The 26,421-nt window shown below is 38.6% G+C and overlaps 13 non-coding genes across 13 annotated transcripts; all 13 read left to right on the top strand.

Annotated features, from left to right (window-relative positions):
• The first annotated feature begins 5,270 nt into the window (after positions 1-5,270).
• TRNAV-CAC (transfer RNA valine (anticodon CAC)) lies at positions 5,271-5,343 on the top strand. Its single transcript has one exon. It is a non-coding gene; the product is annotated as a tRNA-Val (tRNA).
• A 1,598-nt stretch (positions 5,344-6,941) lies between these two features.
• On the top strand, positions 6,942-7,014 carry TRNAV-CAC (transfer RNA valine (anticodon CAC)). The gene has a single exon. It is a non-coding gene; the product is annotated as a tRNA-Val (tRNA).
• Positions 7,015-9,743: 2,729 nt separating this feature from the next.
• On the top strand, positions 9,744-9,816 carry TRNAV-CAC (transfer RNA valine (anticodon CAC)). Its single transcript has one exon. It is a non-coding gene; the product is annotated as a tRNA-Val (tRNA).
• A 1,013-nt stretch (positions 9,817-10,829) lies between these two features.
• TRNAV-CAC (transfer RNA valine (anticodon CAC)) lies at positions 10,830-10,902 on the top strand. The gene has a single exon. It is a non-coding gene; the product is annotated as a tRNA-Val (tRNA).
• A 1,024-nt stretch (positions 10,903-11,926) lies between these two features.
• TRNAV-CAC (transfer RNA valine (anticodon CAC)) lies at positions 11,927-11,999 on the top strand. Its single transcript has one exon. It is a non-coding gene; the product is annotated as a tRNA-Val (tRNA).
• A 1,025-nt stretch (positions 12,000-13,024) lies between these two features.
• TRNAV-CAC (transfer RNA valine (anticodon CAC)) lies at positions 13,025-13,097 on the top strand. The gene has a single exon. It is a non-coding gene; the product is annotated as a tRNA-Val (tRNA).
• A 1,025-nt stretch (positions 13,098-14,122) lies between these two features.
• Positions 14,123-14,195, top strand: TRNAV-CAC (transfer RNA valine (anticodon CAC)). The gene has a single exon. It is a non-coding gene; the product is annotated as a tRNA-Val (tRNA).
• Positions 14,196-15,219: 1,024 nt separating this feature from the next.
• Positions 15,220-15,292, top strand: TRNAV-CAC (transfer RNA valine (anticodon CAC)). The gene has a single exon. It is a non-coding gene; the product is annotated as a tRNA-Val (tRNA).
• A 1,025-nt stretch (positions 15,293-16,317) lies between these two features.
• On the top strand, positions 16,318-16,390 carry TRNAV-CAC (transfer RNA valine (anticodon CAC)). Its single transcript has one exon. It is a non-coding gene; the product is annotated as a tRNA-Val (tRNA).
• Positions 16,391-17,420: 1,030 nt separating this feature from the next.
• TRNAV-AAC (transfer RNA valine (anticodon AAC)) lies at positions 17,421-17,493 on the top strand. Its single transcript has one exon. It is a non-coding gene; the product is annotated as a tRNA-Val (tRNA).
• A 2,137-nt stretch (positions 17,494-19,630) lies between these two features.
• TRNAV-AAC (transfer RNA valine (anticodon AAC)) lies at positions 19,631-19,703 on the top strand. The gene has a single exon. It is a non-coding gene; the product is annotated as a tRNA-Val (tRNA).
• Positions 19,704-23,526: 3,823 nt separating this feature from the next.
• TRNAV-CAC (transfer RNA valine (anticodon CAC)) lies at positions 23,527-23,599 on the top strand. The gene has a single exon. It is a non-coding gene; the product is annotated as a tRNA-Val (tRNA).
• A 1,013-nt stretch (positions 23,600-24,612) lies between these two features.
• On the top strand, positions 24,613-24,685 carry TRNAV-CAC (transfer RNA valine (anticodon CAC)). The gene has a single exon. It is a non-coding gene; the product is annotated as a tRNA-Val (tRNA).
• Positions 24,686-26,421: the final 1,736 nt, after the last annotated feature.

Consider the following 26,421-nt stretch of genomic DNA (forward strand, 5'->3'; position numbering starts at 1 on the left):
AAATACGCGTGCCTTTCCCGTCCCCTGGCTGACCCCGGGGAAGAAAAGTCCTCTGAGAGCCATGACTTGTTCATCTTGGTTCTTTTAGAAACACAGCGAGGGGACTCCAACCACAGTCTCCCTCGTTGCCACTCACTGGGCCACACACACCCCACTTGACTGGCATCGGTTGAGCCCCCTTTTGAAAAAGAAAAAGATGCTTTGCATGAAGCACTCTCAAAAATACGCGTGCCTTTCCCGTCCCCTGGCTGACCCCGGGGAAGAAAAGTCCTCTGAGAGCCATGACTTGTTCATCTTGGTTCTTTTAGAAACACAGCGAGGGGACTCCAACCACAGTCTCCCTCGTTGCCACTCACTGGGCCACACACACCCCACTTGACTGGCATCGGTTGAGCCCCCTTTTGAAAAAGAAAAAGATGCTTTGCATGAAGCACTCTCAAAAATACGCGTGCCTTTCCCGTCCCCTGGCTGACCCCGGGGAAGAAAAGTCCTCTGAGAGCCATGACTTGTTCATCTTGGTTCTTTTAGAAACACAGCGAGGGGACTCCAACCACAGTCTCCCTCGTTGCCACTCACTGGGCCACACACACCCCACTTGACTGGCATCGGTTGAGCCCCCTTTTGAAAAAGAAAAAGATGCTTTGCATGAAGCACTCTCAAAAATACGCGTGCCTTTCCCGTCCCCTGGCTGACCCCGGGGAAGAAAAGTCCTCTGAGAGCCATGACTTGTTCATCTTGGTTCTTTTAGAAACACAGCGAGGGGACTCCAACCACAGTCTCCCTCGTTGCCACTCACTGGGCCACACACACCCCACTTGACTGGCATCGGTTGAGCCCCCTTTTGAAAAAGAAAAAGATGCTTTGCATGAAGCACTCTCAAAAATACGCGTGCCTTTCCCGTCCCCTGGCTGACCCCGGGGAAGAAAAGTCCTCTGAGAGCCATGACTTGTTCATCTTGGTTCTTTTAGAAACACAGCGAGGGGACTCCAACCACAGTCTCCCTCGTTGCCACTCACTGGGCCACACACACCCCACTTGACTGGCATCGGTTGAGCCCCCTTTTGAAAAAGAAAAAGATGCTTTGCATGAAGCACTCTCAAAAATACGCGTGCCTTTCCCGTCCCCTGGCTGACCCCGGGGAAGAAAAGTCCTCTGAGAGCCATGACTTGTTCATCTTGGTTCTTTTAGAAACACAGCGAGGGGACTCCAACCACAGTCTCCCTCGTTGCCACTCACTGGGCCACACACACCCCACTTGACTGGCATCGGTTGAGCCCCCTTTTGAAAAAGAAAAAGATGCTTTGCATGAAGCACTCTCAAAAATACGCGTGCCTTTCCCGTCCCCTGGCTGACCCCGGGGAAGAAAAGTCCTCTGAGAGCCATGACTTGTTCATCTTGGTTCTTTTAGAAACACAGCGAGGGGACTCCAACCACAGTCTCCCTCGTTGCCACTCACTGGGCCACACACACCCCACTTGACTGGCATCGGTTGAGCCCCCTTTTGAAAAAGAAAAAGATGCTTTGCATGAAGCACTCTCAAAAATACGCGTGCCTTTCCCGTCCCCTGGCTGACCCCGGGGAAGAAAAGTCCTCTGAGAGCCATGACTTGTTCATCTTGGTTCTTTTAGAAACACAGCGAGGGGACTCCAACCACAGTCTCCCTCGTTGCCACTCACTGGGCCACACACACCCCACTTGACTGGCATCGGTTGAGCCCCCTTTTGAAAAAGAAAAAGATGCTTTGCATGAAGCACTCTCAAAAATACGCGTGCCTTTCCCGTCCCCTGGCTGACCCCGGGGAAGAAAAGTCCTCTGAGAGCCATGACTTGTTCATCTTGGTTCTTTTAGAAACACAGCGAGGGGACTCCAACCACAGTCTCCCTCGTTGCCACTCACTGGGCCACACACACCCCACTTGACTGGCATCGGTTGAGCCCCCTTTTGAAAAAGAAAAAGATGCTTTGCATGAAGCACTCTCAAAAATACGCGTGCCTTTCCCGTCCCCTGGCTGACCCCGGGGAAGAAAAGTCCTCTGAGAGCCATGACTTGTTCATCTTGGTTCTTTTAGAAACACAGCGAGGGGACTCCAACCACAGTCTCCCTCGTTGCCACTCACTGGGCCACACACACCCCACTTGACTGGCATCGGTTGAGCCCCCTTTTGAAAAAGAAAAAGATGCTTTGCATGAAGCACTCTCAAAAATACGCGTGCCTTTCCCGTCCCCTGGCTGACCCCGGGGAAGAAAAGTCCTCTGAGAGCCATGACTTGTTCATCTTGGTTCTTTTAGAAACACAGCGAGGGGACTCCAACCACAGTCTCCCTCGTTGCCACTCACTGGGCCACACACACCCCACTTGACTGGCATCGGTTGAGCCCCCTTTTGAAAAAGAAAAAGATGCTTTGCATGAAGCACTCTCAAAAATACGCGTGCCTTTCCCGTCCCCTGGCTGACCCCGGGGAAGAAAAGTCCTCTGAGAGCCATGACTTGTTCATCTTGGTTCTTTTAGAAACACAGCGAGGGGACTCCAACCACAGTCTCCCTCGTTGCCACTCACTGGGCCACACACACCCCACTTGACTGGCATCGGTTGAGCCCCCTTTTGAAAAAGAAAAAGATGCTTTGCATGAAGCACTCTCAAAAATACGCGTGCCTTTCCCGTCCCCTGGCTGACCCCGGGGAAGAAAAGTCCTCTGAGAGCCATGACTTGTTCATCTTGGTTCTTTTAGAAACACAGCGAGGGGACTCCAACCACAGTCTCCCTCGTTGCCACTCACTGGGCCACACACACCCCACTTGACTGGCATCGGTTGAGCCCCCTTTTGAAAAAGAAAAAGATGCTTTGCATGAAGCACTCTCAAAAATACGCGTGCCTTTCCCGTCCCCTGGCTGACCCCGGGGAAGAAAAGTCCTCTGAGAGCCATGACTTGTTCATCTTGGTTCTTTTAGAAACACAGCGAGGGGACTCCAACCACAGTCTCCCTCGTTGCCACTCACTGGGCCACACACACCCCACTTGACTGGCATCGGTTGAGCCCCCTTTTGAAAAAGAAAAAGATGCTTTGCATGAAGCACTCTCAAAAATACGCGTGCCTTTCCCGTCCCCTGGCTGACCCCGGGGAAGAAAAGTCCTCTGAGAGCCATGTCCACATTGTCAGTGGACAGACACGTGTGCTTATCTGCCAGCAGACCCACAGCAGCACTGAAGACAGGTTCCGAGAGAACGCTGGCTGCAGGACACGACAAGATCCCCAAGACGTACGTGGCGAGCTCAGGCAATTTATCAAGATTGGAAGCCAAGAATGAGCAGGGCTCAAGTTGCACAATAATGGCATGTTTCCTTGCATATACTCATATATCTGTGTGTCCTCCTCTTTTTCCTTGTCCAGCTCTTTTGTTTTCGCATGAGTATATGTCCTTGTCACTTTCCCATGTGTTGTGAGTTGTTTGTGACCTTTTGGACACCTTTGAGGGTGTTTTCTAGGTGTTTTTCTGTGTTTGTGATTGCCTGCCATTGTTTCCTATGCAGTTCGAGTTCGGTTCGTCGAACGTTCGACGAACCGAACTCGAACGGGAGGTCCGTTCGGCGAACCAACCTCGAGCCGAACCGCGACCGGTTCGCTCATCTCTACTTAACACTGGTTCAACCCTCAGTAAAAGCAATCTGTTCTTTGTGTTGAAATAATACCCTATCAAACTACAATATATGAAGTTCTTGGCTTTGTTGCTGAATGATGGGATGTTTTGGCTTCCATCACCAACAGAACTAATAATTTTTTTCCCCTGGCGGTCAAAACTCGTTTTCAATTGCCATTGCTTTGCAGGATTTCACAGGTTTCATAGTGTAGTGGTCATCACGTCTGCTTCACACGCAGAAGGTCCTGGGTTCAATCCACAGTGAAACCAATCCGTTTTCGCTGTTGAAGTAATTTGCTATCAACAGGATTTCACAGGTTTCATAGTGTAGTGGTCATCACGTCTGCTTCAAACGCAGAAGGTCCTGGGTTCAATCTTTTTTATTGAACATTTTAGCAGAAAACATAATCCCATATTATAAAAATCCTGTTTGTTTCAAAATTTATAGTTCCCATAAATACAAAAGCAAACGATTAAACTGTGTAGAAAAAAGTAACACATTCAATGTAAACTTCAATTTAAGCAATATCCCTTTGTAGGAATAAAACTGGTCAAATATGTAATAAAAATTGTAAATGTTTTATTACCAAAAACACTTTTCTTCAGCAATAAAAAGGCCCCATCCGTTACAATTCTGCTCTGCTTGCCAATACACAGTAACTTTTCATCAGGATTCATAGTGTAGTGGTCATCATGTCTGCTTAACACGTAGAAGGTCCTGGGTTTAATCCCCAGTAAAACAAGTCTGTTCTTGGTGTTGAAATAATACCCTATCCAACTGCAATACATGAAGTTCTTGGCTTTGTTGCAGAATGACGGGATGTTTTAGCTTCCATAACCAACAGAACTACGAATTTTTTTTTTTCCTGACAGTCAAATTTCGTCTCTAATTGCCATTACTTTGCAGGAATCACAGGTTTTAAAGTGTGGTGGTCATCAAGTCTGCTTCATATGCAGAACGTTCTGGGTTCAATACCCAGTGAAACCAATCTGTTTTCGGTGTTGAAGTAATTTCCTATTAACCTGTAAAGTATGAAATTCTTGGTTTCGTTGCCAAATGACAATACATTTTGGCTTCTATCACAAGGAGAACTACGATTTTGGGTTTCTTTTTTATTGAACATTTTAGCAGAAAACATAATCCCAGATTATAACAATCCTGTTTGTTTCAAAATTTATAGTTCCCATAAATACAAAAGCAAACGATTAAACTGTGTAGAAAAAAGTAACACATTCAATGTAAACTTCAATTTAAGCAATATCCCTTTGTAGGAATAAAAGTGGTAAAATATGTAATAAAAATTGTAAATGTTTTATTACCAAAAACACTTTTCTTCAGCAATAAAAAGGCCCCATCCGTTACAATTCTGCTCTGCTTGCCAATACACAGTAACTTTCCAGAAGGTTTCATAGTGTAGTAGTCATCACGTCTGCTTAACACTGGTTCAATCCCCAGTAAAAGCAATCTGTTCTTGGTGTTGAAATAATACCCTATCAAACTACAATATATGAAGTTCTTGGCTTTGTTGCCGAATGATGGGATGTTTTGGCTTCCATCACCAACAGAACTAATAATTTTTTTCCCCTGGCGGTCAAAACTCGTTTTCAATTGCCATTGCTTTGCAGGCTTTCACAGGTTTCATAGTGTAGTGGTCATCACGTCTGCTTCACACGCAGAAGGTCCTGGGTTCAATCCCCAGTGAAACCAATCTGTTTTCGCTGTTGAAGTTATTTGCTATCATCAGGATTTCACAGGTTTCATAGTGTAGTGGTCATCACGTCTGCTTAACACGCAGAAGGTCCTGGGTTTAATCCCCAGTAAAACCAGTCTGTTCTTGGTGTTGAAATAATACCCTATCCAACTGCAATACATGAAGTTCTTGGCTTTGTTGCCGAATGACGGGATGTTTTAGCTTCCATAACCAACAGAACTACGAATTTTTTTTTTTTCCTGGCAGTCAAATTTCGTCTCTAATTGCCATTACTTTGCAGGAATCACAGGTTTTAAAGTGTGGTGGTCATCAAGTCTGCTTCATATGCAGAACGTTCTGGGTTCAATACCCAGTGAAACCAATCTGTTTTCGGTGTTGAAGTAATTTCCTATTAACCTGTAAAGTATGAAATTCTTGGTTTCGTTGCCAAATGACAATACATTTTGGCTTCTATCACAAGGAGAACTACGATTTTGGGTTTCTTTTTTATTGAACATTTTAGCAGAAAACATAATCCCATATTATAACAATCCTGTTTGTTTCAAAATTTATAGTTCCCATAAATACAAAAGCAAACGTTTAAACTGTGTAGAAAAAAGTAACACATTCAATGTATACTTCAATTTAAGCAATATCCCTTTGTAGGAATAAAACTGGTAAAATATGTAATAAAAATTGTAAATGTTTCATTACCAAAAACACTTTTCTTTAGCAATAAAAAGGCCCCATAAGTTACAATTCTGCTCTGCTTGCCAATACACAGTAACTTTCCAGAAGGTTTCATAGTGTAGTAGTCATCACGTCTGCTTAACACTGGTTCAATCCCCAGTAAAAGCAATCTGTTCTTGGTGTTGAAATAATACCCTATCAAACTACAATATATGAATTTCTTGGCTTTGTTGCCGAATGATGGGATGTTTTGGCTTCCATCACCAACAGAACTAATAATTTTTTTCCCCTGGCTGTCAAAACTCGTTTTCAATTGCCATTGCTTTGCAGGATTTCACAGGTTTCATAGAGTAGTGGTCATCACGTCTGCTTCACACGCAGAAGGTCCTGGGTTCAATCTTTTTTATTGAACATTTTAGCAGAAAACATAATCCCATATTATAACAATCCTGTTTGTTTCAAAATTTATAGTTCCCATAAATACAAAAGCAAACGATTAAACTGTGTAGAAAAAAGTAACACATTCAATGTAATCTTCAATTTAAGCAATATCCCTTTGTAGGAATAAAACTGGTAAAATATGTAATACAAATTGTAAATATTTCATTACCAAAAACACTTTTCTTCAGCAATAAAAAGGCCCCGTCAGTTACAATTCTGCTCTGCTTGCCAATACATAGTAACTTTCCAGAAGGTTTCATAGTGTTGTAGTCATCACGTCTGCTTAACACTGGTTCAATCCCCAGTAAAAGCAATCTGTTTTCGGTGTTGAAATAATACCCTATCAAACTACAATATATGAAGTTCTTGGCTTTGTTGCCGAATGATGGGATGTTTTGGCTTCCATCACCAACAGAACTAATAATTTTTTTCCCCTGGTGGTCAAAACTCGTTTTCAATTGCCATTGCTTTGCAGTATTTCACAGGTTTCATAGTGTAGTGGTCATCACGTCTGCTTCACACGCAGAAGGTCCTGGGTTCAATCCCCAGTGAAACCAATCTGTTTTCGCTGTTGAAGTAATTTGCTATCAACAGGATTTCACAGGTTTTATAGTGTAGTAGTCATCACGTCTGCTTAACACGCAGAAGGTCCTGGGTTTAATCCCCAGTAAAAACCAGTCTGTTCTTGGTGTTGAAATAATACCCTATCCAACTGCAATACATGAAGTTCTTGGCTTTGTTGCCGAATGACGGGATGTTTTAGCTTCCATAACCAACAGAACTACGAATTTTTTTTTTTCCTGGCAGTCAAATTTGGTCTCTAATTGCCATTACTTCGCAGGAATCACAGGTTTTAAAGTGTGGTGGTCATCAAGTCTGCTTCATATGCAGAACGTTCTGGGTTCAATACCCAGTGAAACCAATCTGTTTTCGGTGTTGAAGTAATTTCCTATCAACCTGTAAAGTATGAAATTCTTGGTTTCGTTGCCAAATGACAATACATTTTGGCTTCTATCACAAGGAGAACTACGATTTTGGGTTTCTTTTTTATTGAACATTTTAGCAGAAAACATAATCCCATATTATAACAATCTTGTTTGTTTCAAAATTTATAGTTCCCATAAATACAAAAGCAAACGATTAAACTGTGTAGAAAAAAGTAACACATTCAATGTAAACTTGAATTTAAGCAATATCCCTTTGTACGAATAAAACTGGTAAAATATGTAATAAAAATTGTAAATGTTTCATTACCTAAAATACTTTCCTTCAGCAATAAAAAGGCCCCGTCAGTCACAATTCTGCTCTGCTAGCCAATACACAGTAACTTTTCATTAAGATTCATAGTGTAGTGGTCATCACGTCTGCTTAACACGCAGAAAGTCCTGGGTTTAATCCCCAGTAAAACCAGTCTGTTCTTGGTGTTGAAATAATACCTTATCTAACTTCAATACATGAAGTTCTTGGCTTTGTTGCCGAATAACGGGATGTTTTAGCTTCCATAACCAACAGAACTACGAATTTTTTTTTTTCCTGGCAGTCAAAACTCGTCTCTAATTGCCATTACTTTGCAGGATTTCACAGGTTTTAAAGTGTGGTGGTCATCAAGTCTGCTTCATATGCAGAACGTTCTGGATTCAATACCCAGTTAAACCAATCTGTTTTCGGTGTTGAAGTAATTTCCTATCAACCTGTAAAGTATGAAATTCTTGGTTTCGTTGCCAAATGACAATACATTTTGGCTTCTATCACAAGGAGAACTACGATTTTGGGTTTCTTTTTTATTGAACATTTTAGCAGAAAACATAATCCCATATTATAAAAAAACCTGTTTGTTTTAAAATATATAGTTCCCATAAATACAAAAGCAAACGACTAAACTATGTAGAAAAAAGTAACACATTCAATGTAAACTTCAATTTAAGCAATATCCCTTTGTAGGAATAAAACTCGTAAAATATGTAATAAAAATTGGAAATGTTTCATTAACAAAAATACTTTCCTTCAGCAATAAAAAGGCCCTGTCAGTCACAATTCTGCTCTGCTAGCCAATACACAGTAACTTTTCATTAGGATTCATAGTGTAGTGGTCATCATGTCTGTTTAACACGTAGAAGGTCCTGGGTTTAATCCCCAGTAAAACCAGTCTGTTCTTGGTGTTGAAATAATACCCTATCAAACTGCAATATATGAAGTTCTTGGCTTTGTTGCAGAATGATGGGATGTTTTGGCTTCCATCACCAACAGAACTAAGATTTCTTTTTTTTTCCCTGGCGGTCAAAACTCGTCTCCAATTGCCATTGTTTTGCAGGATTTCACAAGTTTCATAGTGTAGTGGTCATCACGTCTGCTTAACACGCAGAAGGTCCTGGGTTCAATCCCCAGTGAAACCAGTCTCTTCTTGGTGTTGAAATAATACCCTATCCAATTGCAATACATGAAGTTCTTGGCTTTGTTGCCGAATGACGGGATGTTTTAGCTTCCATAACCAACAGAACTACGAATTTTTTTTTTTTCCTGGCAGTCAAATTTCGTCTCTAATTGCCATTACTTTGCAGGAATCACAGGTTTTAAAGTGTGGTGGTCATCAAGTCTGCTTCATATGCAGAACGTTCTGGGTTCAATACCCAGTGAAACCAATCTGTTTTCGGTGTTGAAGTAATTTCCTATCAACCTGTAAAGTATGAAATTCTTGGTTTCGTTGCCAAATGACAATACATTTTGGCTTCTATCACAAGGAGAACTACGATTTTGCGTTTCTTTTTTATTGAACATTTTAGCAGAAAACATAATCCCATATTATAACAATCCTGTTTGTTTCAAAATTTATAGTTCTCATAAATACAAAAGCAAACGATTAAACTGTGTAGAAAAAAGTAACACATTCAATGTAAACTTCAATTTAAGCAATATCCCTTTGTAGGAATAAAACTGGTAAAATATGTAATAAAAATTGTAAATGTTTCATTACCAAAAACACTTTTCTTCAGCAATAAAAAGGCCCCATCAGTTACAATTCTGCTCTGCTTGCCAATACACAGTAACTTTCCAGAAGGTTTCATAGTGTAGTAGTCATCACATCTGCTTAACACTGGTTCAATCCCCAGTAAAAGCAATCTGTTCTTGGTGTTGAAATAATACGCTATCAAACTACAATATATGAAGTTCTTGGCTTTGTTGCCGAATGATGGGATGTTTTGGCTTCCATCACCAACAGAACTAATAGTTTTTTTCCCCTGGCGGTCAAAACTCGTTTTCAATTGCCATTGCTTTGCAGGATTTCACAGGTTTCATAGTGTAGTGGTCATCACGTCTGCTTCACACGCAGAAGGTCCTGGGTTCAATCCCCAGTGAAACCAATCTGTTTTCGCTGTTGAAGTAATTTGCTATCAACAGGATTTCACAGGTTTTATAGTGTAGTGGTCATCACGTCTGCTTAACACGCAGAAGGTCCTGGGTTTAATCCCCAGTAAAAACCAGTCTGTTCTTGGTGTTGAAATAATACCCTATCCAACCGCAATACATGACGTTCTTGGCTTTGTTGCCGAATGACGGGATGTTTTAGCTTCCATAACCAACAGAACTACGAATTTTTTTTTTTCCTGGCAGTCAAATTTCGTCTCTAATTGCAATTACTTTTCCAGTAATCACAGGTTTTATAGTGTGGTGGTCATCAAGTCTGCTTCATATGTAGAACGTTCTGGGTTCAATACCCAGTGAAACCAATCTGTTTTCGGTGTTGAAGTAATTTCCTATCAACCTGTAAAGTATGAAATTCTTGGTTTCATTGCCAAATGACAATACATTTTGGCTTCTATCACAAGGAGAACTACGATTTTGGGTTTCTTTTTTATTGAACATTTTAGCAGAAAACATAATCCCATATTATAACAATCCTGTTTGTTTCAAAATGTATAGTTCCCATAAATACAAAAGCAAACGATTAAACTGTGTAGAAAAAAGTAACACATTCAATGTAAACTTCAATTTAAGCAATATCCCTTTGTAGGAATAAAACTGGTAAAATATGTAATAAAAATTGTAAATGTTTCATTACCAAAAACACTTTTCTTCAGCAATAAAAAGGCCCCATCAGTTACAATTCTGCTCTGCTTGCCAATACACAGTAACTTTCCAGAAGGTTTCATAGTGTAGTAGTCATCACATCTGCTTAACACTGGTTCAATCCCCAGTAAAAGCAATCTGTTCTTGGTGTTGAAATAATACGCTATCAAACTACAATATATGAAGTTCTTGGCTTTGTTGCCGAATGATGGGATGTTTTGGCTTCCATCACCAACAGAACTAATAGTTTTTTTCCCCTGGCGGTCAAAACTCGTTTTCAATTGCTATTGCTTTGCAGGATTTCACAGGTTTCATAGTGTAGTGGTCATCACGTCTGCTTCACACGCAGAAGGTCCTGGGTTCAATCCCCAGTGAAACCAATCTGTTTTCGCTGTTGAAGTAATTTGCTATCAACAGGATTTCACAGGTTTTATAGTGTAGTGGTCATCACGTCTGCTTAACACGCAGAAGGTCCTGGGTTTAATCCCCAGTAAAAAACAGTCTGTTCTTGGTGTTGAAATAATACCCTATCCAACCGCAATACATGACGTTCTTGGCTTTGTTGCCGAATGACGGGATGTTTTAGCTTCCATAACCAACAGAACTACGAATTTTTTTTTTTCCTGGCAGTCAAATTTCGTCTCTAATTGCCATTACTTTGCAGTAATCACAGGTTTTATAGTGTGGTGGTCATCAAGTCTGCTTCATATGTAGAACGTTCTGGGTTCAATACCCAGTGAAACCAATCTGTTTTCGGTGTTGAAGTAATTTCCTATCAACCTGTAAAGTATGAAATTCTTGGTTTCATTGCCAAATGACAATACATTTTGGCTTCTATCACAAGGAGAACTACGATTTTGGGTTTCTTTTTTATTGAACATTTTAGCAGAAAACATAATCCCATATTATAACAATCCTGTTTGTTTCAAAATGTATAGTTCCCATAAATAAAAAAGCAAACGATTAAACTGTGTAGAAAAAAGTAACACATTCAATGTAAACTTCAATTTAAGCAATATCCCTTTCTAGGAATAAAACTGGTAAAATATGTAATAAAAATTGTAAATGTTTCATTACCAAAAATACTTTCCTTCAGCAATAAAAAGGCCCCGTCAGTCACAATTCTGCTCTGCTAGCCAATACACAGTAACTTTTCATTAAGATTCATAGTGTAGTGGTCATCACGTCTGCTTAACACGCCGAAAGTCCTGGGTTTAATCCCCAGTAAAACCAGTCTGTTCTTTGTGTTGAAATAATACCTTATCCAACTACAATACATAAAGTTCTTGGCTTTGTTGCCGAATGATGGGATGTTTTGGCTTCCATCACCAACAGAACTAATAGTTTTTTTCCCCTGGCGGTCAAAACTCGTTTTCAATTGCCATTGCTTTGCAGGATTTCACAGGTTTCATAGTGTAGTGGTCATCACGTCTGCTTCACACGCAGAAGGTCCTGGGTTCAATCCCCAGTGAAACCAATCTGTTTTCGCTGTTGAAGTAATTTGCTATCAACAGGATTTCACAGGTTTTATAGTGTAGTGGTCATCACGTCTGCTTAACACGCAGAAGGTCCTGGGTTTAATCCCCAGTAAAAAACAGTCTGTTCTTGGTGTTGAAATAATACCCTATCCAACCGCAATACATGACGTTCTTGGCTTTGTTGCCGAATGACGGGATGTTTTAGCTTCCATAACCAACAGAACTACGAATTTTTTTTTTTTCCTGGCAGTCAAATTTCGTCTCTAATTGCCATTACTTTGCAGTAATCACAGGTTTTATAGTGTGGTGGTCATCAAGTCTGCTTCATATGTAGAACGTTCTGGGTTCAATACCCAGTGAAACCAATCTGTTTTCGGTGTTGAAGTAATTTCCTATCAACCTGTAAAGTATGAAATTCTTGGTTTCATTGCCAAATGACAATACATTTTGGCTTCTATCACAAGGAGAACTACGATTTTGGGTTTCTTTTTTATTGAACATTTTAGCAGAAAACATAATCCCATATTATAACAATCCTGTTTGTTTCAAAATTTATAGTTCCCATAAATAAAAAAGCAAACGATTAAACTGTGTAGAAAAAAGTAACACATTCAATGTAAACTTCAATTTAAGCAATATCCCTTTCTAGGAATAAAACTGGTAAAATATGTAATAAAAATTGTAAATGTTTCATTACCAAAAATACTTTCCTTCAGCAATAAAAAGGCCCCGTCAGTCACAATTCTGCTCTGCTAGCCAATACACAGTAACTTTTCATTAAGATTCATAGTGTAGTGGTCATCACGTCTGCTTAACACGCCGAAAGTCCTGGGTTTAATCCCCAGTAAAACCAGTCTGTTCTTTGTGTTGAAATAATGCCTTATCCAACTACAATACATGAAGTTCTCGGCTTTGTTGCCGAATGATGGGATGTTTTGGCTTCCATCACCAACAGAACTAATAGTTTTTTTCCCCTGGCGGTCAAAACTCGTTTTCAATTGCCATTGCTTTGCAGGATTTCACAGGTTTCATAGTGTAGTGGTCATCACGTCTGCTTCACACGCAGAAGGTCCTGGGTTCAATCCCCAGTGAAACCAATCTGTTTTCGCTGTTGAAGTAATTTGCTATCAACAGGATTTCACAGGTTTTATAGTGTAGTGGTCATCACGTCTGCTTAACACGCAGAAGGTCCTGGGTTTAATCCCCAGTAAAAACCAGTCTGTTCTTGGTGTTGAAATAATACCCTATCCAACCGCAATACATGACGTTCTTGGCTTTGTTGCCGAATGACGGGATGTTTTAGCTTCCATAACCAACAGAACTACGAATTTTTTTTTTTCCTGGCAGTCAAATTTCGTCTCTAATTGCAATTACTTTTCCAGTAATCACAGGTTTTATAGTGTGGTGGTCATCAAGTCTGCTTCATATGTAGAACGTTCTGGGTTCAATACCCAGTGAAACCAATCTGTTTTCGGTGTTGAAGTAATTTCCTATCAACCTGTAAAGTATGAAATTCTTGGTTTCATTGCCAAATGACAATACATTTTGGCTTCTATCACAAGGAGAACTACGATTTTGGGTTTCTTTTTTATTGAACATTTTAGCAGAAAACATAATCCCATATTATAACAATCCTGTTTGTTTCAAAATGTATAGTTCCCATAAATAAAAAAGCAAACGATTAAACTGTGTAGAAAAAAGTAACACATTCAATGTAAACTTCAATTTAAGCAATATCCCTTTCTAGGAATAAAACTGGTAAAATATGTAATAAAAATTGTAAATGTTTCATTACCAAAAATACTTTCCTTCAGCAATAAAAAGGCCCCGTCAGTCACAATTCTGCTCTGCTAGCCAATACACAGTAACTTTTCATTAAGATTCATAGTGTAGTGGTCATCACGTCTGCTTAACACGCCGAAAGTCCTGGGTTTAATCCCCAGTAAAACCAGTCTGTTCTTTGTGTTGAAATAATACCTTATCCAACTACAATACATGAAGTTCTTGGCTTTGTTGCCGAATGATGGGATGTTTTGGCTTCCATCACCAACAGAACTAATAGTTTTTTTCCCCTGGCGGTCAAAACTCGTTTTCAATTGCCATTGCTTTGCAGGATTTCACAGGTTTCATAGTGTAGTGGTCATCACGTCTGCTTCACACGCAGAAGGTCCTGGGTTCAATCCCCAGTGAAACCAATCTGTTTTCGCTGTTGAAGTAATTTGCTATCAACAGGATTTCACAGGTTTTATAGTGTAGTGGTCATCACGTCTGCTTAACACGCAGAAGGTCCTGGGTTTAATCCCCAGTAAAAAACAGTCTGTTCTTGGTGTTGAAATAATACCCTATCCAACCGCAATACATGACGTTCTTGGCTTTGTTGCCGAATGACGGGATGTTTTAGCTTCCATAACCAACAGAACTACGAATTTTTTTTTTTCCTGGCAGTCAAATTTCGTCTCTAATTGCCATTACTTTGCAGTAATCACAGGTTTTATAGTGTGGTGGTCATCAAGTCTGCTTCATATGTAGAACGTTCTGGGTTCAATACCCAGTGAAACCAATCTGTTTTCGGTGTTGAAGTAATTTCCTATCAACCTGTAAAGTATGAAATTCTTGGTTTCATTGCCAAATGACAATACATTTTGGCTTCTATCACAAGGAGAACTACGATTTTGGGTTTCTTTTTTATTGAACATTTTAGCAGAAAACATAATCCCATATTATAACAATCCTGTTTGTTTCAAAATGTATAGTTCCCATAAATAAAAAAGCAAACGATTAAACTGTGTAGAAAAAAGTAACACATTCAATGTAAACTTCAATTTAAGCAATATCCCTTTCTAGGAATAAAACTGGTAAAATATGTAATAAAAATTGTAAATGTTTCATTACCAAAAATACTTTCCTTCAGCAATAAAAATGCCCCGTCAGTCACAATTCTGCTCTGCTAGCCAATACACAGTAACTTTTCATTAAGATTCATAGTGTAGTGGTCATCACGTCTGCTTAACACGCCGAAAGTCCTGGGTTTAATCCCCAGTAAAACCAGTCTGTTCTTTGTGTTGAAATAATACCTTATCCAACTACAATACATGAAGTTCTTGGCTTTGTTGCCGAATGATGGGATGTTTTGGCTTCCATCACCAACAGAACTAATAGTTTTTTTCCCCTGGCGGTCAAAACTCGTTTTCAATTGCCATTGCTTTGCAGGATTTCACAGGTTTCATAGTGTAGTGGTCATCACGTCTGCTTCACACGCAGAAGGTCCTGGGTTCAATCCCCAGTGAAACCAATCTGTTTTCGCTGTTGAAGTAATTTGCTATCAACAGGATTTCACAGGTTTTATAGTGTAGTGGTCATCACGTCTGCTTAACACGCAGAAGGTCCTGGGTTTAATCCCCAGTGAAAAACAGTCTGTTCTTGGTGTTGAAATAATACCCTATCCAACCGCAATACATGACGTTCTTGGCTTTGTTGCCGAATGACGGGATGTTTTAGCTTCCATAACCAACAGAACTACGAATTTTTTTTTTTTCCTGGCAGTCAAATTTCGTCTCTAATTGCCATTACTTTGCAGTAATCACAGGTTTTATAGTGTGGTGGTCATCAAGTCTGCTTCATATGTAGAACGTTCTGGGTTCAATACCCAGTGAAACCAATCTGTTTTCGGTGTTGAAGTAATTTCCTATCAACCTGTAAAGTATGAAATTCTTGGTTTCATTGCCAAATGACAATACATTTTGGCTTCTATCACAAGGAGAACTACGATTTTGGGTTTCTTTTTTATTGAACATTTTAGCAGAAAACATAATCCCATATTATAACAATCCTGTTTGTTTCAAAATTTATAGTTCCCATAAATAAAAAAGCAAACGATTAAACTGTGTAGAAAAAAGTAACACATTCAATGTAAACTTCAATTTAAGCAATATCCCTTTCTAGGAATAAAACTGGTAAAATATGTAATAAAAATTGTAAATGTTTCATTACCAAAAATACTTTCCTTCAGCAATAAAAAGGCCCCGTCAGTCACAATTCTGCTCTGCTAGCCAATACACAGTAACTTTTCATTAAGATTCATAGTGTAGTGGTCATCACGTCTGCTTAACACGCCGAAAGTCCTGGGTTTAATCCCCAGTAAAACCAGTCTGTTCTTTGTGTTGAAATAATGCCTTATCCAACTACAATACATGAAGTTCTCGGCTTTGTTGCCGAATGATGGGATGTTTTGGCTTCCATCACCAACAGAACTAATAGTTTTTTTCCCCTGGCGGTCAAAACTCGTTTTCAATTGCCATTGCTTTGCAGGATTTCACAGGTTTCATAGTGTAGTGGTCATCACGTCTGCTTCACACGCAGAAGGTCCTGGGTTCAATCCCCAGTGAAACCAATCTGTTTTCGCTGTTGAAGTAATTTGCTATCAACAGGATTTCACAGGTTTTATAGTGTAGTGGTCATCACGTCTGCTTAACACGCAGAAGGTCCTGGGTTTAATCCCCAGTAAAAACCAGTCTGTTCTTGGTGTTGAAATAATACCCTATCCAACCGCAATACATGACGTTCTTGGCTTTGTTGCCGAATGACGGGATGTTTTAGCTTCCATAACCAACAGAACTACGAATTTTTTTTTTTTCCTGGCAGTCAAAACTCGTCTCTAATTGCCATTACTTTGCAGGATTTCACAGGTTTTAAAGTGTGGTGGTCATCAAGTCTGCTTCATATGCAGAACGTTCTGGATTCAATACCTAGTTAAACCAATCGGTTTTCGGTGTTGAAGTAATTTCCTATCAACCTGTAAAGTATGAAATTCTTGGTTTCGTTGCCAAATGACAATACATTTTGGCTTCTATCACAAGGAGAAGTACGATTTTGGGTTTCTTTTTTATTGAACATTTTAGCAGAAAACATAATCCCATATTATAAAACAACCTGTTTGTTTTAAAATATATAGTTCCCATAAATACAAAAGCAAACGACTAAACTATGTAGAAAAAAGTAACACATTCAATGTAAACTTCAATTTAAGCAATATCCCTTTGTAGGAATAAAACTCGTAAAATATGTAATAAAAATTGGAAATGTTTCATTAGCAAAAATACTTTCCTTCAGCAATAAAAAGGCCCTGTCAGTCACAATTCTGCTCTGCTAGCCAATACACAGTAACTTTTCATCAGGATTCGTAGTGTAGTGGTCATCATGTCTGCTAAACACGTAGAAGGTCCTGGGTTTAATCCCCAGTAAAGCCAGTCTTTTCTTGGTGTTGAAATAATACCCTATCAAACTACAATATATGAAGTTCTTGGCTTTGTTGCAGAATGATGGGATGTTTTGGCTTCCATCACCAACAGAACTAAGATTCTTTTTTTTTTCCCTGGCGGTCAAACTCGTCTCCAATTGCCATTGCTTTGCAGGATTTCACAGGTTTCATAGTGTAGTGGTCATCACGTCTGCTTAACACGCAGAAGGTCCTGGGTTCAATCCCCAGTGAAACCAGTCTCTTCTTGGTGTTGAAATAATACCCTATCCAACTGTAATACATGAAGTTCTTGGCTTTGTTGCCGAATGACGGGATGTTTTAGCTTCCATAACCAACGGAACTACGAATTTTTTTTTTTTCCTGGCAGTCAAATTTCGTCTCTAATTGCCATTACTTTGCAGGAGTCACAGGTTTTAAAGTGTGGTGGTCATCAAGTCTGCTTCATATGCAGAACGTTCTGGGTTCAATCCCCAGTGAAACCAGTCTCTTCTTGGTGTTGAAATAATACCCTATCCAACTGCAATACATGAAGTTCTTGGCTTTGTTGCCAAATGACGGGATGTTTTAGCTTCCATAACCAACGGAACTACGAATTTTTTTTTTTTCCTGGCAGTCAAATTTCGTCTCTAATTGCTATTACTTTGCAGGAATCACAGGTTTAAAAGTGTGGTGGTCATCAAGTCTGCTTCATATGCAGAACGTTCTGGGTTCAATACCCAGTGAAACCAATCTGTTTTCGGTGTTGAAGTAATTTCCTATCAACCTGTAAAGTATGAAATTCTTGGTTTCGTTGCCAAATGACAATACATTTTGGCTTCTATCACAAGGAGAACTAAGATTTTGGGTTTCTTTTTTATTGAACATTTTAGCAGAAAACATAATCCCATATTATAACAATCCTGTTTGTTTCAAAATTTATAGTTCCCATAAATACAAAAGCAAATGATTAAACTGTGTAGAAAAAAGTAACACATTCAATGTAAACTTCAATTTAAGCAATATCCCTTTGTAGGAATAAAACTGGTAAAATATGTAATAAAAATTGTAAATGTTTCATTACCAAAAATACTTTCCTTCAGCAATAAAAAGGCCCCGTCAGTCACAATTCTGCTCTGCTAGCCAATACACAGTAACTTTTCCTCAGGATTCATAGTGTAGTGGTCATCATGTCTGCTAAACATGTAGAAGGTCCTGGATTTAATCCCCAGTAAAACCAGACTGTTCTTGGTGTTGAAATAATACGCTATCAAACTACAATATATGAAGTTCTTGGCTTTGTTGCAGAATGATGGAATGTTTTGGCTTCCATCACCAACAGAACTAAGATTTTTTTTTTTTTTCCCTGGCGGTCAAAACTCGTCTCCAATTGCCATTGCTTTGCAGGATTTCACAGGTTTCATAGTGTAGTGGTCATCACGTCTGCTTAACACGCAGAAAGTCCTGGGTTCAATCCCCAGTGAAACCAGTCTCTTCTTGGTGTTGAAATATTACCCTATCCAACTGCAATACATGAAGTTCTTGGCTTTGTTGCCGAATGACGGGATGTTTTAGCTTCCATAACCAACAGAACTACGAATTTTTTTTTTTCCTGGCAGTCAAATTTCGTCTCTAATTGCCATTACTTTGCAGGAATCACAGGTTTTAAGGTGTGGTGGTCATCAAGTCTGCTTTATATGCAGAACGTTCTGGGTTCAATACCCAGTGAAACCAATCTGTTTTCGGTGTTGAAGTAATTTCCTATCAACCTGTAAAGTATGAAATTCTTGGTTTCGTTGCCAAATGACTATACATTTTGGCTTCTATCACAAGGAGAACTACGATTTTGGGTTTCTTTTTTATTGAACATTTTAGCAGAAAACATAATCCCATATTATAAAACAACCTGTTTGTTTTAAAATATATAGTTCCCATAAATACAAAAGCAAACGACTAAACTATGTAGAAAAAAGTAACACATTCAATGTAAACTTCAATTTAAGCAATATCCCTTTGTAGGAATAAAACTCGTAAAATATGTAATAAAAATTGGAAATGTTTCATTAGCAAAAATACTTTCCTTCAGCAATAAAAAGGCCCTGTCAGTCACAATTCTGCTCTGCTAGCCAATACACAGTAACTTTTCATCAGGATTCGTAGTGTAGTGGTCATCATGTCTGCTAAACACGTAGAAGGTCCTGGGTTTAATCCCCAGTAAAGCCAGTCTTTTCTTGGTGTTGAAATAATACCCTATCAAACTACAATATATGAAGTTCTTGGCTTTGTTGCAGAATGATGGGATGTTTTGGCTTCCATCACCAACAGAACTAAGATTCTTTTTTTTTTCCCTGGCGGTCAAACTCGTCTCCAATTGCCATTGCTTTGCAGGATTTCACAGGTTTCATAGTGTAGTGGTCATCACGTCTGCTTAACACGCAGAAGGTCCTGGGTTCAATCCCCAGTGAAACCAGTCTCTTCTTGGTGTTGAAATAATACCCTATCCAACTGTAATACATGAAGTTCTTGGCTTTGTTGCCGAATGACGGGATGTTTTAGCTTCCATAACCAACGGAACTACGAATTTTTTTTTTTTCCTGGCAGTCAAATTTCGTCTCTAATTGCCATTACTTTGCAGGAGTCACAGGTTTTAAAGTGTGGTGGTCATCAAGTCTGCTTCATATGCAGAACGTTCTGGGTTCAATCCCCAGTGAAACCAGTCTCTTCTTGGTGTTGAAATAATACCCTATCCAACTGCAATACATGAAGTTCTTGGCTTTGTTGCCAAATGACGGGATGTTTTAGCTTCCATAACCAACGGAACTACGAATTTTTTTTTTTTCCTGGCAGTCAAATTTCGTCTCTAATTGCTATTACTTTGCAGGAATCACAGGTTTAAAAGTGTGGTGGTCATCAAGTCTGCTTCATATGCAGAACGTTCTGGGTTCAATACCCAGTGAAACCAATCTGTTTTCGGTGTTGAAGTAATTTCCTATCAACCTGTAAAGTATGAAATTCTTGGTTTCGTTGCCAAATGACAATACATTTTGGCTTCTATCACAAGGAGAACTAAGATTTTGGGTTTCTTTTTTATTGAACATTTTAGCAGAAAACATAATCCCATATTATAACAATCCTGTTTGTTTCAAAATTTATAGTTCCCATAAATACAAAAGCAAATGATTAAACTGTGTAGAAAAAAGTAACACATTCAATGTAAACTTCAATTTAAGCAATATCCCTTTGTAGGAATAAAACTGGTAAAATATGTAATAAAAATTGTAAATGTTTCATTACCAAAAATACTTTCCTTCAGCAATAAAAAGGCCCCGTCAGTCACAATTCTGCTCTGCTAGCCAATACACAGTAACTTTTCCTCAGGATTCATAGTGTAGTGGTCATCATGTCTGCTAAACATGTAGAAGGTCCTGGATTTAATCCCCAGTAAAACCAGACTGTTCTTGGTGTTGAAATAATACGCTATCAAACTACAATATATGAAGTTCTTGGCTTTGTTGCAGAATGATGGAATGTTTTGGCTTCCATCACCAACAGAACTAAGATTTTTTTTTTTTTTTCCCTGGCGGTCAAAACTCGTCTCCAATTGCCATTGCTTTGCAGGATTTCACAGGTTTCATAGTGTAGTGGTCATCACGTCTGCTTAACACGCAGAAAGTCCTGGGTTCAATCCCCAGTGAAACCAGTCTCTTCTTGGTGTTGAAATAATACCCTATCCAACTGCAATACATGAAGTTCTTGGCTTTGTTGCCGAATGACGGGATGTTTTAGCTTCCATAACCAACAGAACTACGAATTTTTTTTTTTCCTGGCAGTCAAATTTCGTCTCTAATTGCCATTACTTTGCAGGAATCACAGGTTTTAAGGTGTGGTGGTCATCAAGTCTGCTTTATATGCAGAACGTTCTGGGTTCAATACCCAGTGAAACCAATCTGTTTTCGGTGTTGAAGTAATTTCCTATCAACCTGTAAAGTATGAAATTCTTGGTTTCGTTGCCAAATGACTATACATTTTGGCTTCTATCACAAGGAGAACTACGATTTTGGGTTTCTTTTTTATTGAACATTTTAGCAGAAAACATAATCCCATATTATAACAATCCTGTTTGTTTCAAAATTTATAGTTCCCATAAATACAAAAGCAAACGAATAAACTGTGTAGAAAAAAGTAACACATTCAATGTAATCTTCAATTTAAGCAATATCCCATTGTAGGAATAAAACTGGTAAAATATGTAATAAAAATTGTAAATGTTTCATTACCAAAAACACTTTTCTTCAGCAATAAAAAGGCCCCATCAGTTACAATTCTGCTCTGCTTGCCAATACACAGTAACTTTCCAGAAGGTTTCATAGTGTAGTAGTCATCACGTCTGCTTAACAATGGTTCAATCCCCAGTAAAAGCAATCTGTTCTTGGTGTTGAAATAATACCCTATCAAACTACAATATATGAAGTTCTTGGCTTTGTTGCCGAATGATGGGATGTTTTGGCTTCCATCACCAACAGAACTAATAATTTTTTTCCCCTGGCTGTCAAAACTCGTTTTCAATTGCCATTGCTTTGCAGGATTTCACATGTTTCATAGTGTAGTGGTTATCACGTCTGCTTCACACGCAGAAGGTCCTGGGTTCAATCCCCAGTGAAACCAATCTGTTTTCGCTGTTGAAGTAATTTGCTATCAACCTGTAATATATAAAATTCTTGGCTTCATTGCCAAATGACAATACATTTTGGCTTCCATCACAAAGAGAACTACTATTTTGGGTTTCTTTTTTATTGTCCATTTTAGCAGAAAACATAATCCCATATTATAAAAATCCTGTTTGTTTAAAAATATATAGTTCCCATAAATACAAAAGCAAACGACTAAACTGTGTAGAAAAAAGTAACACATTAAATGTAAACTTCAATTTAAGCAATATCCCTTTGTAGGAATAAAACTGGTAAAATATGTAATAAAAATTGTAAATGTTTCATTACCAAAAATACTTTCCTTCAGCAATAAAAAGGCCCCGTCAGTCACAATTCTGCTCTGCTAGCCAATACACAGTAACATTTCATCAGGTTTCATAGTGATGTGGTCATCACGTCTGCTTAACACGCAGAAGGTCCTGGGTTCAATCCCCAGTGAAACCAATCTCTTCTTGGTGTTGAAATAATACCCTATCCAACTACAATATATTAATTTCTTGGCTTTGTTGCCGAATAACAGCATGTTTTGTCTTCCATCACCAACAGAACTTTGAATTTTTTTTTTTTCCCTGGCGGTCAAAACTCGTCTCCAATTGCCATTGCTTTGCAGGATTTCACAGGTTTCATAGTGTAGTGGTTATCACGTTTGCTTAACACGCAGAAGGTCCTGGGTTCAATCCCCAGTGAACCCAGACTCTTCTTGGTGTTGAAATAATACCCTATCCAACTGCAATACATGAAGTTCTTGGCTTTGTTGCCAAATGACGGGAAGTTTTAGCTTCCATAACCAACAGAACTACGAATTTTTTTTTTTCCTGGCAGTCAAATTTCGTCTCTAATTGCCATTACTTTGCAGGAATCACAGGTTTTAAAGTGTGGTGGTCATCAAGTCTGCTTCATATGCAGAACGTTCTGGGTTCAATACCCAGTGAAACCAATCTGTTTTCGGTGTTGAAGTAATTTCCTATCAACCTGTAAAGTATGAAATTCTTGGTTTCGTTGCCAAATGACAATATATTTTGGCTTCTATCACAAGGAGAACTACGATTTTGGGTTTCTTTTTTATTGAACATTTTAGCAGAAAACATAATCCCATATTATAACAATCCTGTTTGTTTCAAAATTTATAGTTCCCATAAATACAAAAGCAAACGATTAAACTGTGTAGAAAAAAGTAACAAATTCAATGTAATCTTCAATTTAAGCAATATCCCTTTGTAGGAATAAAACTGGCAAAATATGTAATAAAAATTGTAAATGTTTCATTACCAAAAACACTTTTCTTCAGCAATAAAAAAGCCCCGTCAGTTACAATTCTGCTCTGCTTGCCAATACATAGTAACTTTCCAGAAGGTTTCATAGTGTAGTAGTCATCACGTCTGCTTAACACTGGTTCAATCCCCAGTAAAAGCAATCTGTTCTCGGTGTTGAAATAATACCCTATCAAACTACAATATATGAAGTTCTTGGCTTTGTTGCCGAATGATGGGATGTTTTGGCTTCCATCACCAACAGAACTAATAATTTTTTTCCCCTGGTGGTCAAAACTCGTTTTCAATTGCCATTGCTTTGCAGGATTTCACAGGTTTCATAGTGTAGTGGTCATCACGTCTGCTTCACACGCAGAAGGTCCTGGGTTCAATCCCCAGTGAAACCAACCTGTTTTCGCTGTTGAAGTAATTTGCTATCAACAGGATTTCACAGGTTTTATAGTGTAGTGGTCATCACGTCTGCTTAACACGCAGAAGGTCCTGGGTTTAATCCCCAGTAAAAACCAGTCTGTTCTTGGTGTTGAAATAATACCCTATCCAACTGCAATACATGAAGTTCTTGGCTTTGTTGCCGAATGACGAGATGTTTTAGCTTCCATAACCAACAGAACTACGAATTTTTTTTTTTTCCTGGCAGTCAAATTTCGTCTCTAATTGCCATTACTTTGCAGGAATCACAGGTTTTAAAGTGTGGTTGTCATCAAGTCTGCTTCATATGCAGAATGTTCTGGGTTCAATACCCAGTGAAACCAATCTGTTTTCGGTGTTGAAGTAATTTCCTATCAACCTGTAAAGTATGAAATTCTTGGTTTCGTTGCCAAATGACAATACATTTTGGCTTCTATCACAAGGAGAACTACGATTTTGGGTTTCTTTTTTATTGAACATTTTAGCAGAAAACATAATCCCATATTATAACAATCCTGTTTGTTTCAAAATTTATAGTTCCCATAAATACAAAAGCAAACGATTAAACTGTGTAGAAAAAAGTAACACATTCAATGTAATCTTCAATTTAAGCATTATCCCTTTGTAGGAATAAAACTGGTAAAATATGTAATACAAATTGTAAATATTTCATTACCAAAAACACTTTTCTTCAGCAATAAAAAGGCCCCGTCAGTTACAATTCTGCTCTGCTTGCCAATACATAGTAACTTTCCAGAAGGTTTCATAGTGTAGTAGTCATCACGTCTGCTTAACACTGGTTCAATCCCCAGTAAAAGCAATCTGTTTTCGGTGTTGAAATAATACCCTATCAAACTACAATATATGAAGTTCTTGGCTTTGTTGCCGAATGATGGGATGTTTTGGCTTCCATCACCAACAGAACTAATAATTTTTTTCCCCTGGTGGTCAAAACTCGTTTTCAATTGCCATTGCTTTGCAGGATTTCACAGGTTTCATAGTGTAGTGGTCATCACGTCTGCTTCACACGCAGAAGGTCCTGGGTTCAATCCCCAGTGAAACCAATCTGTTTTCGCTGTTGAAGTAATTTGCTATCAACAGGATTTCACAGGTTTTATAGTGTAGTAGTCATCACGTCTGCTTAACACGCAGAAGGTCCTGGGTTTAATCCCCAGTAAAAACCAGTCTGTTCTTGGTGTTGAAATAATACCCTATCCAACTGCAATACATGAAGTTCTTGGCTTTGTTGCCGAATGACGGGATGTTTTAGCTTCCATAACCAACAGAACTACGAATTTTTTTTTTTCCTGGCAGTCAAATTTGGTCTCTAATTGCCATTACTTCGCAGGAATCACAGGTTTTAAAGTGTGGTGGTCATCAAGTCTGCTTCATATGCAGAACGTTCTGGGTTCAATACCCAGTGAAACCTATCTGTTTTTGGTGTTGAAGTACTTTCCTATCAACCTGTAAAGTATGAAATTCTTGGTTTCGTTGCCAAATGACAATACATTTTGGCTTCTATCACAAGGAGAACTACGATTTTGGGTTTCTTTTTTATTGAACATTTTAGCAGAAAACATAATCCCATATTATAACAATCTTGTTTGTTTCAAAATTTATAGTTCCCATAAATACAAAAACAAACGATTAAACTGTGTAGAAAAAAGTAACACATTCAATGTAAACTTCAATTTAAGCAATATCCCTTTGTAGGAATAAAACTGGTAAAATATGTAATAAAAATTGTAAATGTTTCATTACCAAAAATACTTTCCTTCAGCAATAAAAAGGCCCCGTCAGTCACAATTCTGCTCTGCTAGCCAATACACAGTAACTTTTCATTAAGATTCATAGTGTAGTGGTCATCACGTCTGCTTAACACGCAGAAAGTCCTGGGTTTAATCCCCAGTAAAACCAGTCAGTTCTTGGTGTTGAAATAATACCTTATCTAACTACAATACATGAAGTTCTTGGCTTTGTTGCCGAATAACGGGATGTTTTAGCTTCCATAACCAACAGAACTATGAATTTTTTTTTTTTCCTGGCAGTCAAAACTCGTCTCTAATTGCCATTACTTTGCAGGATTTCACAGGTTTTAAAGTGTGGTGGTCATCAAGTCTGCTTCATATGCAGAACGTTCTGGATTCAATACCCAGTTAAACCAATCTGTTTTCGGTGTTGAAGTAATTTCCTATCAACCTGTAAAGTATGAAATTCTTGGTTTCGTTGCCAAATGACAATACATTTTGGCTTCTATCACAAGGAGAACTACGATTTTGGGTTTCTTTTTTATTGAACATTTTAGCAGAAAACATAATCCCATATTATAAAAAAACCTGTTTGTTTTAAAATATATAGTTCCCATAAATACAAAAGCAAACGACTAAACTATGTAGAAAAAAGTAACACATTCAATGTAAACTTCAATTTAAGCGATATCCCTTTGTAGGAATAAAACTCGTAAAATATGTAATAAAAATTGGAAATGTTTCATTACCAAAAATACTTTCCTTCAGCAATAAAAAGGCCCTGTCAGTCACAATTCTGCTCTGCTAGCCAATACACAGTAACTTTTCATCAGGATTCATAGTGTAGTGGTCATCATGTCTGTTTAACACGTAGAAGGTCCTGCGTTTAATCCCCAGAAAAACCAGTCTGTTCTTGGTGTTGAAATAATACCCTATCAAACTACAATATATGAAGTTCTTGGCTTTGTTGCACAATGATGGGATGTTTTGGCTTCCATCACCAACAGAACTAAGATTTTTTTTTTTTTTCCCTGACGGTCAAAACTCGTCTC

This window comes from Anomaloglossus baeobatrachus, chromosome 2 (assembly GCF_048569485.1).
Source record: "Anomaloglossus baeobatrachus isolate aAnoBae1 chromosome 2, aAnoBae1.hap1, whole genome shotgun sequence".
Taxonomy (NCBI): Eukaryota; Metazoa; Chordata; class Amphibia; order Anura; family Aromobatidae; genus Anomaloglossus; species Anomaloglossus baeobatrachus.